This window comes from Ursus maritimus, unplaced genomic scaffold (assembly GCF_017311325.1).
Source record: "Ursus maritimus isolate PB19 unplaced genomic scaffold, ASM1731132v1 scaffold_8, whole genome shotgun sequence".
NCBI classification, from domain to species: domain Eukaryota; kingdom Metazoa; phylum Chordata; class Mammalia; order Carnivora; family Ursidae; genus Ursus; species Ursus maritimus.
The window spans coordinates 72,722,047-72,737,370 of NW_024426996.1; the positions used below are offsets into that span (position 1 = coordinate 72,722,047).

At 42.1% G+C, this 15,324-nt stretch overlaps 1 pseudogene; it reads right to left on the reverse strand.

The window, feature by feature from the left end:
- Window positions 1-4,318: 4,318 nt before the first annotated feature.
- On the reverse strand, window positions 4,319-4,432 carry LOC121101586 (annotated as a pseudogene).
- Window positions 4,433-15,324: the final 10,892 nt, after the last annotated feature.

Here is a 15,324-nt window from a genome sequence, read left to right on the forward strand (position 1 = left end):
GGGGGGGGGGGGGGGGGGGGGGGGGGCAAGGGTTGGCATCCGCCTGGCTAGCCCCCCAGGGTGCGGGCTCCTCGTGTTCTTCTCCTCTGCATCCCTTCCTTCTGATCCTTATGGAAAGGTGGTTGGTCAAGACTGTTGGGTGTCACACCGCACTCTAAAGTGGGATCATGGGAGTAACAGCTCATGATTTGTCGAGCTTCTCACAGGGGCCAGTCACCCTGACAAACTATGCCCATTCGATAATTTGTCACATCCATTCCACGAGGGACATATTGCTGTCATCCCTGTCTTACAGCTATGAGGACTGAAATACAAAAAGCTGAATTTTTCTCTGGTCCTGTAGTTAACCAAGCAATAGAACCTGGATTTGAACCTTGACAGCTCGTGTCCTTAACGTCGCCTCTACGCTGCTTTCCGCTGGTGTGCCTTGGGCCCAGCAGGGTGCCTGACACCTGGTGGTCTTTTCTGAGTATTTGTGGTGAGAGGAAGGCTTTGTTACCCCGGCGTTTTGGAAGATGAGCCGGTGGACAGACTTGCAGAGCTAACCCCTGGCCGGAAGGGGTCTGAGGCCACGCTGGCGTGTGTCTTCTCTGCGTTCCAGGTGGACTCGAGGATGTGGAACAGGGCCCCTAGCTTGATACACCCTTCCTTCAATACCGGGTCCTTCGGTCCCAAGCAGAGCATGAGCTTCTGTGAATTAGGGCTTCTCGGCCTGGCGCGCAGAGGACGCTGATTAAGGCTGATTAAGTTTTATTTCGGAGCGCTCCAATCAGAAGGCCACCCCATTACCACCGACTAACCATTCACCAATCCCCCCCGCCCCCGCAAACACTGCGCCCTTTCGGGATGCTGAAGGCCGAGGCTCGAGAGTGGGGAGTGTATATGTGTAGGTGTGCGTGTGTTGTGTGTGCCTGCGGTGGGGGGTGCCCAGGGGCTGCAGTGATCCAGTCCCTGTCCCCCTAGCACCGCAGGCAAAACGGGTTAGGCCTGGAATCCGGTCCCAGGGTGATGTCTGCAGCAGCCGCGCGGGTGGGGTGGGACGGTGAAGGGGGTAAGCCCCGCGTGAATGGAGTGGAACCGGCAGAGGGGCGGAGGCCCCGCGCGGGTGGAATGAAATGGGGTAGGCGCCGCAGGCGCAGTTCTAGTTAGGTGGGATGGGGTTGAGGGACGCAGTCCGGGCTCTCACGGAGGTCACCTGGCCCCCTTGCAAAGCCGGTCTTTCCCCTACACCCCAGGGCGATGTTGGGCGAGCCGGCCTCTGCACTCAAGCTGGGCGCTCCTTCCCCGCCCCTGAAACGCCCCAGAACGCCAGCATTCGAACCCCAGCAATCGAGGTTGCGGGAAAGGTGGAGTGGAGTCGGTGCGCAGGAGCGGTAGCGGGAGAGGGGGACCCCCCAAATCCTAGCAGCCCAGTGCTCCGCGGGACAGCGCTCAAGCTGGCACAGCCGCAGCCGCTCAGGGCCGCCGCCCGCATGGGGCTTTGGGCGCCCCCACCCCTCTTTGTGCTGGAGGTCCTTGTGTAAGATGCGGCTGATGGTATCTCTATCGGTTCGAGGCTACAGGCGCTTCCGAAACGAAAACGCTGCGGTCGGTCAGGGCCCAGCAAAGCGCCAATTTCAGCGCGAGTGAAAATTCAGCGGGAGTGTGCTTGGCTTCGGTGGGTGAGGGTGGGGCCCAGGATCCGCACTTTTAGCCCACGGGTGGTCCTGGTGCAAGTGGTTTCAGGGACCTCACACGCAGACGCCGCATGCTGCGGGGCCGGTAGGCTCGTGTAGTGCGGTCCGGCCTGGGCTCGGTCAGCCCGTCCTGGGAGCCACGGTGCCGGGGGCACTGGGGACACAGGGACAGCCGGAGATTCAGCAGTTGAGAGTCAGACCTGAGACCAGGACGGTGCATTTAGGCCACTTCTTCCAGCGAGGCCGATCCGCCGCGGAGTCTCAGCCTTAATGCGCCGTCACCAGCCCCAGTGTCCCCGGTCCCCTTCAGCCTCAGAGTAGTTGTCGCGCGGTGGAATCTCGTGGCGCACGTGGTGCGGGGCCGGGGCAGCCTGGGCGTCCCCAGGTCCCGGCCGGGGAGGGAGCGGCCACGCGCTGCAGCTTTGCTGCAGCCCCGAACGCTTTGGCGAGCGTCCTGGGCGACAGTCAATCCGGAGATTGTCAGCAGCCGGTGAGTGCGTGGTCGAGTTTTTCCTAAGTCGGGTCTTGCAGCGGCTTGTGCCGAGGGACACGGGCAGACTGGGCCCCGCTGCCGCCGACTCGCGGAGGCCCATTCTCCTCGCGGAGAACAGGAGCGTCGCTTCCTGCCAGCCTGGGCGGGGGTCACGTCAGGCTTCCCAAGCAAGCGGGTTCGCGCCTGGCCTTGCTGCCAGGAGAGCCACCTGCGGAGGCCGCTGGCGAGTGCCGAGCTGAACCCACACCTGGAACGAGCCCCTCCCCAGTTCCCTTCTCAAAGCCCTTTCCTGGCCGCTCTGAAATGAAGCGAGAGGCTCTGCCTCCTCCCTTGGGTACAAGGCAATGAAGTTGTCAGGGATTCACAAGCAAACAGTGTTTGCTCGCCTTTACCTATCCAGGTGAATTATTTGCGGTGACTTCTAATTTCCTTCCCCCAAAGAAAACCATGTCCTCCCATCTTTCCACCTTTTTTTCCCTTTAGCTTAAATGCTTATGAAAAAATTGATGGAAAAACATCTTCAGTGGCCTTTGGGTTCTGCTAGAAAAACAACCAAAACCCAGATCTCACTAGTAATAGTGAAAACCTTAAAATTCAGCTCTTTATCCCATGCTTCCCCAGTTTTCAACTGACAACTCAAACATGTTTGGACTTCAAATGTCAAACTTGATTATTTGGCTGTTTTACAAAGATGACTTGGCTGAGAGATGACAGAAAATGTGAAGTGTTAATTCTGACAGATAGGGGACTTTCCTTTTTTTTTTTCTGAAGCCAGCCATGGCCTTGCTGAGTGACCATACTAGCAACTGAAGATTTTGGTCAATATATTGGCAGTTTATAGGGAAAAAATGTAAGGTAGAATATTGAGCTAGTGAAATTCAGTAAGAATACCATTAGAATTTTCCCTTATTCGTCATTCCCCCTTGGTTTCTTTTACGTGGAATTCCATATAAAACACAAACTATTTATATAAAAGTTTGCAGAGTGTTACATTAACCGAAAATACAGGGAATGAAACAATTAGGGAGCGCATATAGGCATATTAATTACCCCACCTTGCACACGCACTATGTTCTACATGGCATTTTTCATTACTACATGAGCTGTTAAATGTATAAAGTAGGTACATTTGTGGGCACATTAACACACTATGAGAACTTGAACTTGTTCATTTCCTGGCTTTTATGGGCCTGGTTGGGCTGTATGGGCTTGCTTTACACAGGCTCACATGCCCTGAACTCCCATTGACTTCTGGCGTCCCCACCTCCATGGACAGAGGGAGGCAAGTAGAAAATGGCCTGGTTAGGTGTAGGCTGGTGAAATCTGTGTTGTCCTGGATGCCTAACAGCTGCCCCTGGGAGAGGAGGAAGCTCTTGGTTCCTCCAGAAACTGGGCCTGGGCACCTTTCTGCAGTCAGTCCTCTCTTTAGAGACCATGTGGCAAGTGCATCATTATATTGGAGGTGGTGTTTGGGGTTTTGTTTTGCCATTGCTTTGCCTTGGCTGTCCTCCCAACTTTACCTTACAGACAGGAAGCCGAAATTGAAGCTGCCCTGCTCCCTTAACAGGATATCCAGTTCTCTTCTTTAGAGCAAATGAGTGAAATAATTGTCACACCCCCTGCAGACAGTGAGTCACCTGTGGCTTTTATCCTGAGTCTCTCTACCCCTTTATTTGTAATCATAAAACTGAAAATAATTTTCATAAGATAATTAGAGCTCTAGAAATGGGTTGTTCAGTAAAGAACAGGTAGATTGGCATAAAAAATAAATAATCTTGGGTCCTGATAGGTGTTGCAATGTAAGAGAATTAATTTATATTACCTGTATTGAAAAAGCATTGCTTGTGTATGCAAGAGAAGGAAAAAAACAAAAACCAAAAAACTATATACCCCAACTTTCCAACACACACACACACACACACACACACGTAGTTTTTTAAAAATCAAGACTCTAGCAAAAAAGGTAGCTTGTTTTAATTTGGAATTAGAATAAAGAACAAGGCTTGAGAATTTCACTTGACAGTGGACAATGGGAAGAAATTTCAAGGTCAGCTTCAAGACAAATCTTGAAATAAATGTTTAAAATACAATTTGGTTTACATGCAAATGACATGAGAAGGGAAACAGCACAATTGTTTTTAAGCTGGCAAAAGGCTTTGAGGAAAAGTGAAAAATGCTATTTGTCACTCTAAGTCCTGTTTACAGAAACAGATAACCAGATATTTTACTACACTTGATCTTAGCCAAAAGGCCGAGAAGCGATTGGATAACCAGATATTTTGGAGGGAAAAACTTGACATTTGTGTATATGTGGAGAAGGGGAGAGGGGGAGGATATTTTAAGAATGATCCAGGTTTTCACGTTTTATCTGGTGGAGATAAGCGGTCTGTGATGGGTCAGTTGAACTCTGAGCTGAGTATTGATAAAGTTTTGATTGACCATTTTAGTCTAAAACTATTCTATTTAATTTTTAAAAATGATCAAGTCGAGCATGGAGATAACTACCATTATGGAGAGCTTCCCAAGGGCTAGGCACTAGGCTTGATGCTTTACAAACATTATTTCATTTCCTTCTTATGAAAATCTTTGATATTATCCCCACTTAACAGAGGAGAAGGTCAAGCCTTGGAGGGTATAATTAACTTCCTTACAGTGGTATGGATAGTAAAGAATGAAATGGGCATCAATTGACTTTAAGACCCAAATTTTAGCCACTACTCCCTCCATTGATATGAATAGCCATGTTTCACTGAACAGACATGAATTCACAGAACCTTGTATTTAAAAAAAAATGTTTACTAAATTAAATGGTTCAAGTTGAAATGGAAGAATTGGCTATGAACTTAGACTTTGAGAAAAATTACCTGGCTTTCCAGAAGGTGGTCTTATTTGCTAGGCCTAAAATGTTTTACTTTACTGTTCTGTTTTGAAATGTTATTTTTTGGAACAAAACCAGTGGTAAGGTTCAGAAATGGAAATGCCAATATAAAGGATGAAATGCTGGAATCTTTTCAAGTTGTAAACCAGAGGGAGCTCAAGTGAGAGACTTAATATGTCTATCAATTTCATATCTGACCATTTCATATATCTGACAGACTTCGCATGGCCTCTTTCTGTTGAAAACATTTTTCTTTAACGTTTGTTTGCTAAAAAGTGTAACTCCAAGCGCCAAATTCCCTGGCTTGTGTACTGAAGATATTCAGCGTTTTGAGTGTTAAGAAGAGCTGCGAATTAATCCCCGGGAAAAATTCCTTCCATTTCCAAGTCTGCCAATGCAGGATTTTCAGAAAGGATAGTTGACCAAGGAAATTAAACTCCCTTTTACTATGCAGATGTCAAGAAAGAGCATGGTCTTCAAAGCAAAGCTATGAAACAGAAGAATTTTTTCTTCACTTTGAAATATATTTTCTTCTTGCTGTTGGTATCTAAGTAAGTTTGAATGCCCTCTGAAAGGTTTAGTTTCTTTATCCTTTGCTACTGTGTGGCACTGACTTTTTTTATAACCCAGCAACAATGTCATGTAAAGGAAATTTAACATTTCAATCGCAATATCCAATTCTCTAAAATGGAAAAAGAATAAACTGGAATTAACATACACACCATGGAAGGCTGGAATTTTAAATTTGGCCCGAATTGTCCCAATACTTAGAAATAGCAGAATTATTTTGTGGTTAGAGATTCTTTATTTAATAGTATTTATAGAATGTGGTGCATGCTGGTCGAGCAGGTTAATGTGCTGCCTTTTTAATAGGCAGCTATTGCCACTGGCTTACCTTCCATAAGGCATGCACTTGGATTTGTTTTTCAGTGCTGTGAGCACTAATGAAGGCCAATTTAAAGCAATTTTCTTGAAGATTGCTGCTCAGCGCCGTCTGACTTGTAATTCCAACACTTACGCCAGGCAGGAGGGTGTAGCAAGAGGTTAGTAAATACAATTATATTAATATTGGTGTTATTTTAGTTACTAAGAGGTCAGTTATCTAATGTATGCATTATACAGCATGTATTTCAGTTATGTAACGTATACATCGACTACATTGGGTCTGTATTAGTTGACTAGACCCAATATATTTAATGCGTACATTACACCAATAACTCCAGTATTTTAGCAGGCATTGAAACCAAGTGTCTGAGGAAGGCACAGCATGTAAGTATTCATGTTCAGTCTGAGCTTGCTTTGAGCTGATGAATGAGGGCAAAAGATCCTTTTTTTAAACTCTAAACTGTAGTAGGTGAGTTATTTGGTGTGCGTTATCTTAGATGTGTCACTGCTGTGTTTACCATGAAATTATTATATTGTCAGGCTTTTTTGTTTTTTTTTTTTGAGAGGTGAAATTGTTTTGCTCTGTTACAGATATGTTATTTGTTTATATTTTCCGAACAGAGTGTAATCTTTCAGAACGTACTTATCAGCATAGAATCGAATGGCTCAATTGGAATACAGAATTCGGACAGAGATGAGTTTAGTGATCTTTGCACAGTGAAAACTCAGTGGGTCCCTCTAGCTCAGTGACTTCATTATTAGAAAAATAAGAAAGAGAAAAGATGACTTTTATACATTCTTCTGTCATTTTGTAGCCTCCCAGCCATTTTCAGGTTTCACTTTTCATTTTAAAAACAAAGTTTCATAGGCTCCCTTCCAAACTGTTTAATTTACTGCTGACAACTAAAAACAAAAATGAGGCATAAATTGCTTTTGAAAACTTAGCAAGGTACCTGCATTACTGAGCATAATATTGTATAGGACTTAATTGAGTATAATATTTTATATCTTCAATTCCTTTCAGACCAAAATGAAAAAATGTTCTCTTTGAGGCAAAAGATAAAAATGATTTTTAAACACAACGATTAAAATAGGGTACTTTTTATTCTTTTTAATTTTAAAATTATGTCTCCTTGTCTAAGAGAGATGGCAAAGTTCCAGGGAGGAAAGCTTAAGGATATCTAATATGCAATCCAAACTAGTAGGTGGGTATTTGGAAATTCTTTTGCAATTTTTGAGCTTGCAACATGGAGATTATTTAATTTATCAAAGACATTTTGTGGAACTTAAATTGAAAAGAAAACAGATGATGCATGCTAGGTAAATTTTGACATTTGAAAAAAATTACTTAACTTTTTCCCTCTGAGCATCGATTTATTATCGACATGTAAGGATGTGCCCTTTTACATGAATGCCACAATTATAGAGATAATTTCAAGACAATTTAAAATGAGGTCATTTGAATTTCCATTGTTTTCAGTGATTTGCATTTAGTTCGATAATTTAATTTTTTTGTATTTGAATAATGCTGAAGTAAATCAGGATGAATTTTATACTTTGGGCCTTTCCCTCCCCAGTTTGTGTTTTGATTTGCATATAACAGAAATGCATTTACAAAAAAAGGAAATAAAAGAAAACTTTGAGGTTAGCATTGAGGCTTCTTTGAATGTTAAAAAAATGAGGTACTTTACAAGTGTAATGTGCATTTTTCTGGTGCTCACTTCGAAAGAATATCAGATTCATATTGATAGCAAACAATTTTAAGAGACTTTATTACAGTGTGGCTTTTGTAAAAGTGTGAGAACACATCCTCTCTCTCAGAGTCTCTCTTTGTCTTTCCATTTACGTGGAGAATAAGGAAGTGTGTGTAATTTATTACTATTAAGGAACTTTATGAATGGTCTTTCTCATATTTCCCCCTTGGAAGCCATTAGATAATCTGTTTTTGTAATACTGAGTCAAACATTTGGTTTAATATTCTTTTTCAGAACAGACCACATAATCATAGGATTATTAGACATGTCATAATTTTTAGAGGTGTCTTAAACCCATGCATGGTTGGTTATTCCTGTGCTGAGTTTCTTAAAGTTACAATCTTTAATTCTTGTTCTCAAAAGCAAACAAACAAAAAATGTTACCCAAGATACACATAAAACATGCATTAAAGGCGTTTCCTACTCTATGTTTTTTTATTATCCCTCTACCTTACCACCCACCAGTGTTGTGGATTTAAGAGAGTCGACATAATTGAGTAAGTAAATTACCAAAAACCTAGGCAGCTGTTGCAGACACCTAGCAATTGGCTGTTCCTTGGTTCTAATGTTCTCGTATTAGCACATTAAAACAAGCAGAAAGGGGGCTCTTAATTACGCCTTGCTTTATGGGAGCACAATAAATTCCTTTTGTTGACCTTCCTGCAAGCTCAATGGTGTTTTTGTGCAGTGTTGAATTAAGAGATATCAAAAGTCATAGATTGAAGGATTATTCTGAGCATTTCAAGAACGTGTAAGTAGGTAGTAATGAACCCCCAATACAACCAAATCTGCTCCTCTGAATGCGAAAGTACCAGTTATTCAACATTTCAAACTGACAGCTTGTAAATGTAAATTTTATTAAATGCACAGCAATAAAAATTTGTAGGTTTCTGTCACTTTGAATTTTAGTGGCTCAAAATGAGGCCTCTAGCCTTTTAAATCACAGCAGGTAAAAGCAGAGCTCTCAAGCATTCAGCATTTTAAAACGGGAACCTTTTTCGGGTTTCACTATGTGCATTTGCTCACATAATATCCTTTGCAGGATTCAAGAATGGATGTGTTATGTCGTTTAACAGGCTTGCATTTTCTACCGCTTTTGCATCACAGGTCACCAAATGTTTCCCTGGCAACCCTAGGAGAGACAGAGGGAGATAAGAGAGGAAAAGAGGGGTGGGTGCTTAAAAGGAAATAAAGAAATTAAAGAGATAAAAAGAAAGATAAATTAAACAGGATGTAAGAAGGGGCATCACGTTCATGTTTCACAATATGAATTGGTGCATTTTTAAAGAACTGGTCAAGTTCCTTCTCATGGACATTATGGAAAATATAAACCTGATTGAAGTCATATAAAATAAACATATAGTGAGAAAATATTGTGGGGAATGTAATCTTGGTTAAAATGTCCTGAGGACTTCTAAAACTGGATGCATCAAGGCTCAGTTTATTGGACAAAATGAGGATTGGTGCTTCATTTAAGGAAATCTGATGCCAGATTTAAATAACAATTGTTTCCTATGTTGCTTCTTAACAGAACTATTTTGTTTCTCTGGTTGTTGTCCTATAGAGAAGTAGTTTCCACCGATAACCTGACAAATGTCAGAGTTTAAGCACAGGACTTGAGTATGCAGTTTGTCAAATAATATTATTTCACCTTGGTGAATATTGTTGCCATGAGTGACTTTTCTGATGAGACTTACGAGAAGGCGTTTGGCCACCTGCAGTTGTTAAATATCCCCCTGGCACTTTTTCTAAGACTTGAAGTATTACCCCTTGTTTTGGCCACATTCCAGTTTGGGCTAATGGCATTCGTCCTTTCGAAGTTTCCTTTGCAGTTTTAATTGAGTCTGACCCTTTTCTTCACTTTTAGGAGCCTTCCCCCTGCCCCCCAAAACATTTCCATTCTGGCAGGAAGAGGGAAGACAGTCATCCCTTCTCTGACTGAATTTCTGAGAGTATTAGGATGTTCTGTACATGATCAAAGTAGTTAAGGGCGAATTTCAACAATGCGCGTGTGTAAGTAGTAGAAGACATTTAGCATTTCTAAATCAGAAACATTATTGGGTGGGTGGATAGAATCTTTCTTCAAAAGCTTTTACTTTTAGGGTACTGTAAAGGACTACATAAAGCAGTTATTTTAGTCTCAGAGTTTCAACAGCTCATTTTTAAAGTGGTAGAAATCAAGAATGTTTATGATAATTTACACATATTTAAAAATTGTGATTATCAAGAGAGTAATCACATCTTGGGAGGCTCACTTTCCTTCCTATATTAAAAGTCAAAATCCTTTCTTCAAGACCTGTGTGGACCAGCTGACATCCTACTTGAAGTTCCAATTTTAATAACTCTTGCTGTTGCTTCATCTACTGAATCGAGACCAGAGTTAAGTATGGAGTGTGTACCAGTCAGATGGTTCTTAAGTTTTCCTTAGCTAATATGTTTAGATTTGAGAGGTGGTTACTTTTGAGAATATTTCTATTTCTGGTTCACTTCTGGCTGGGTCTGCTGCTAAGGTCAGCTCTGTCTTGTTAGGATTACCAATACGTGGGTGGATCGCTGTCGGAGGGAGGCAGATGGAATAAACGTGGACAAGTGGCCTTAAAATCACGAATGTCAGACTTGGAATTTCAAGGCTCACATTCAGGCATCTTTTTTTTAACTTAGTTCATGTTAAAAATTTTTTTTTCTTTCAAATTACGTAAGTAATATATGACTATTAAAAATGATAAGTTATATAGGGGCGCCTGGGTGGCACAGCGGTTAAAGCGTCTGCCTTCGGCTCAGGGCGTGATCCCGGCGTTACGTGATCGAGCCCCACATCAGGCTCCTCCATTATGAGCCTGTTTCTTCCTCTCCCACTCCCTCTGCTTGTGTTCCCTCTCTCGCTGGCTGTCTCTACCTCTGTCAAATAAATAAATTAAATCTTTAAAAAAAATAAAAAGTTATATAAAGTAAAATAATTTACTCTCCCCTCATCCCCCTCAATCCTAGAATCTTCCTAGTGGTGATTACTGATATTACTTTGGCATTGGTCCTTCCAGACACAAGTATATTTTCATACATAATTTTATTTGATGTGATTTATTTCAGACATAAATGGAATCACACCATACTTCTTACGCAACCTTTCACCTTATAGTATTACTTAAAAAGCTATCCATATTAGTACATATAGATACACCTAATTCTTTTTGACTGGGGCTTATAAATCCATCCAATTAAGCACCTCCCAATGTTTCGTTATTATAACCATGTCCTTTGCCCCTTTTTACATACATGTGGGATTATTGCTCTGGAATAAACAACGGTGGACTGTGCAGAATTCCCCTGATTTTGTAATTGTGGCCCCAAGGATCCATAGAGATGGACTGATTTGCCTAAGGACCCAGAGTGTTGGCAAAGCCAGGACCAAAGCCCAGGGCTCCTGATTTGTAGTTTACTGACTTTTCTGTGACACCATATATGGTGGCTCCTTGGAGGCTCTTCCCCAATCCTCTGTTCACAGTCAACATTCTGCTCTCCTCCTTGGAGGAGGCTGGGGCAGCAGCTTCTGGCAGCTCCCAGCTGCATTCCTCACAGAGGACTGCCCTTGGCTGCAGGAGACTGCTCTGGCCAAGGTTATGCCCCCCTCCCAGAGAGTGTCTCATGGTGAGCGATCGGCTGATTTAAGAATACAAAAATCCGACTCTCCTCTTTCTGATTTGAGACAACTCTGAAGAGCCAGGGCAGCTCCAGAGCACCGTGTGGAGTGGGCCAAGGCCTCAGCTGCAACCGTATTCAGGGTCAGCTTCTCATGCTGCCCAATCCTGACTTCCCTGCGGGACTGTCTCACTGGAATACTCACCAATCAACCCTCTGCATGCAGTTCTCCAGCTTGAAATCTGTTTTCAGGGAATCCCATCCAAGAAACCATATGGCTTCATGTATATCTTCACGAAATATGAGCTTGGAAATTCAGAGGCAGGACAAGAAATAATGTTCAGAACTAGGGAGTGTCAACAGGATCTGGGATTCCTATAGGCTTTAAGACTAGGTGCAAGCATTTCAGGCTAAGCATTGCACAGGAACGGTGCTGGAAGAAAAAGTGCAGAACAAGGAATGAAGAGGGAGATGTAGAGATGAGAGGAGCTTCTTTAAATCATTTTTGGGAAGAGAGAGGATAAACATCAATAAATAAACAGGCATAATAGGATGGGAGAAATTTTGTTCACTGGAGTACAGTTTTTAGGGATAGGACTATCTTTAGGAAAATGCAGAGATTCCCATGATGCTGTCCCATTTCCCAACCTTGTCTCCAACACCCTCAACCCGAGTATGCAGGCATAGGCTGGCGCCAAGATCTCAGAGGATAGAGAAGGAGAAATCTAAAGTTCTAAGGGAAATCAGGAAGAAGGCAAATGAAGAGAGGGTAGCTGGGTATTGCCTAGAAAAGACAAACTGAAGGGACCTGGGCAGAAAGGAGGCTGAAATATAACTCTGAAGGATAAGAAAGTCTGAAAGGATTTCTGTCAAGTTGTTCCCTATGGACTATGCAATTCAAGACAACTTCCCCTCACGCTTCCCTACCAAGGACTCTGTCTACTGACCCTGCCCCCAGCGTCCATTGCTTAGACTTGTAATAGATCCCCAAACCCAACTGGGCCAGTCAGAAATTTGGAATTGGGATTCAGAGACAGAGAATTCATCTCTGCACACAATTGGAATTATAATAATGTAAGCCCAGGAGCTGAGGCACGGCTGTCTTCCAGACAAGGAAGCAAAGAATACCAGGCTAACTAGAGTGGAATACAGTATATGCATAGAGAAAAATAAATATGAGAGATAGGCAGAGTACTCTGTCTTCCGTATGGATTTCTAGGTCTTGCTTAAAGTGTTCTGAGAGGCTCAGCTCCATTCTTGTCCTTTGGTTCTGTAGGATACTACTGTATCCTGATAATGAGTTAAGTCTAGTCCAAGTCACATTTTACTACTTCAGTTGAAAGAGTTTTCCCCTTCTGGGTTGTTTATGTGAAGAAACTGGAAATACTAACTCAAAAAATATCACACCCCCTTGTTCATTGCAGAATTATTTACCATAACTAAGACATGGGAGCAACCGAAGTGTCTGTGGATGGATGAATGGATTAAGAAAATGTATATATATACACAATGGAATATTTCTCAGTCATATAAACGAAGGATATCTTGCTATTTGTGACAACATGAATGAAGCTGGAGGGCATTATGTCTGTTGAAATAAGACAGAGAAAGAAAAATATTGTGTGATCTCACACTTATATGTGGAATATGGAATCTAAAAAGAAAAAAAAAGAAAAAAAAGAGAAACGGAGCTCATAGATACAGAGAACAGATTGGTGGTCACCCGAAGTCGGGGTGGGGGTGGATGAAATGGGTAAAGGGGGTCAAAAGGTACAAATTTCCAGTTAGATGATGAATAAGTTCCGGGGATGCAATGTATGGCATGGTGACTATGGTTAATGATACTGTATTGTGTATTTGAAAGTTGCTAAGAGGGTAGATCTTAAAAGTTTTCATCACAAGAAAAATAATTGTAGCTTATGTGATGGATGGTAATAGGACTTATTGTGGGGTGGCTATCTATGTTTTACACCTGATACTAATATAATGTTATGTGTCAATCATATATTGATAAAAAAATCTTAACTAAGGAGATTGGTACCAGAAATTGGGTTGAAAACAATAGTCCTTTAGAAAACATGTAGAATTGGCTCAGGTGAAGTGATATAAAATGAGGTAAATAATGAAGATTTCTCTAGAGTGGGACAGGAAAGTGGCTTGATTTTGTTACATGCAACCATACAGATTTGGCTAATGACTGCAGTGGGAAGAGGAAAAATGCCAAGGGAAAAGCATTTCACAATTTCCCTTAGAGATCACTAGAGAAAAGAAATGGGCATGGAAAGGAAAATCCAGTGTTTATCAGGTAAAAGTGTTCAGGAAGTGAATTGATAACAATATTTATGTCTTTAGATGATGACAACGTTAGGAAGAAGCAAAGCCAATTCTACATTTAAATCTGACTATGAGCACTTACAAATGAAAAAAGCAGGGTGCCTGGGTGGCTCAGCCGTTAAGTGTCATCGTAAGAAGGGGGGAGAGCAAAGACAGAACCTCATGTGAAGACACTGAGAACAGAGAGAGGAGGAGGTCACTTGAAGACAGAGGCAGACATTGCAGTGATCTTGCTACAAGCCAAAGAATGTCTGGAGCCACCAGAAGCTGGAAGAAGTAAAGGAAGATTCTTCCCTAGAGCCTCCAGAGAAGAGCGTGGCCCTGGGAACACTTGACTTTGGACTTCTCACCTCCAGAACCATGAGAGAATAAATTTCTTTTGTTTCAAGCCACTCAGTTTGTGTTACTTTGTTACAGTATCCCTGGGAAGCTAACACACAACCCCTCCATTTTTTTTGCACAAATATGGTATACACCGTTCTACATTTTGCTTTTTTCATTTTTTAAAAAAGATTTTATTTATTTATTTGACAGAGAGAGAGACAGCCAGCGAGAGCGGGAACACAAGCAGGGGGAGTGGGAGTGGGAGAAGCAGGCTTCCTGCCGAGCAGAGTCCATGATTTGTATCCTTGAATCTTTAAATGTAGTATATGATATTATTTAATTTTATAGTGTCAAACCAACTTTATATTCCTGTGTTCAGTGCTACTTTACTCTATTTATGCCCTTCTTTCCCTGTCTTATATGCTGTTATAGTCATATATTTTAATCCTACCCTTTGAAACACTACAAAATATGATGATGATTATTATGATTATATATTCAACGTGCTTTTGTTTACGCACATATTTATCACTTTCTTTGCTCTTCTTACATGTCAGACCCTCCGGGATCATTTTTCCTGCCTAAAGTGTGGTCCTTAAAATTTCCTTTAGAGTACATCTAATGGTGGTTAATCTATTTTTAGTAGCCTGAAAATATCTTAATTTTATCTTTTTCCTTATGCAATATTTTCTCTGTGTATAGAAATGTAGCATGACAGTTATTCTCTTGTAGGGCATTGAAGATTCCGTTCCCCAGTCTTCTGACTTTCCACTGTGGCTGTTGAGAAGTCAAGGGTCAATATACCACTCTTTTAGTGGTAGCGTGCAGATCCTCTTTGTCTTTGAAGGTCTGTATTTTCACTGGATGCATTGGGGTGTCGGTTTATTTTTATTTAACTTGTTTAAGATTCACTGTGATTCTTGAATCAGTAGATGAATGCAATGCATCAGTTTTTATTTTATTTATTTATTTTTAAAAAAGATTTTATTTATTCACTTGACAGAGAGAGAGACAGCCAGCGAGAGAGGGAACACAAGCAGGGGGAGTGGGAGAGGAAGAAGCAGGCTCATAGCGGAAGAGCCTGATGTGGGGCTCGATCCCATAACGCCGGGATCACACCCTGAGCCGAAGGCAGACGCTTAACAACTGAGCCACCCAGGTGCCCCAATGCATCAGTTTTTAGAAATTCTTCCCCCCTTTATCAGCACAACACTCCCCTCTTAGCACTCACCCTGTTTCCTCTTTCATGGTGTCCGGACTCAGATTAGGTTCCCTATAGCTCTTTTCACTTTTTCCTATATGATTCTCAATTTTTATTGCATATGCTTAATCTTTTTTCTTTCT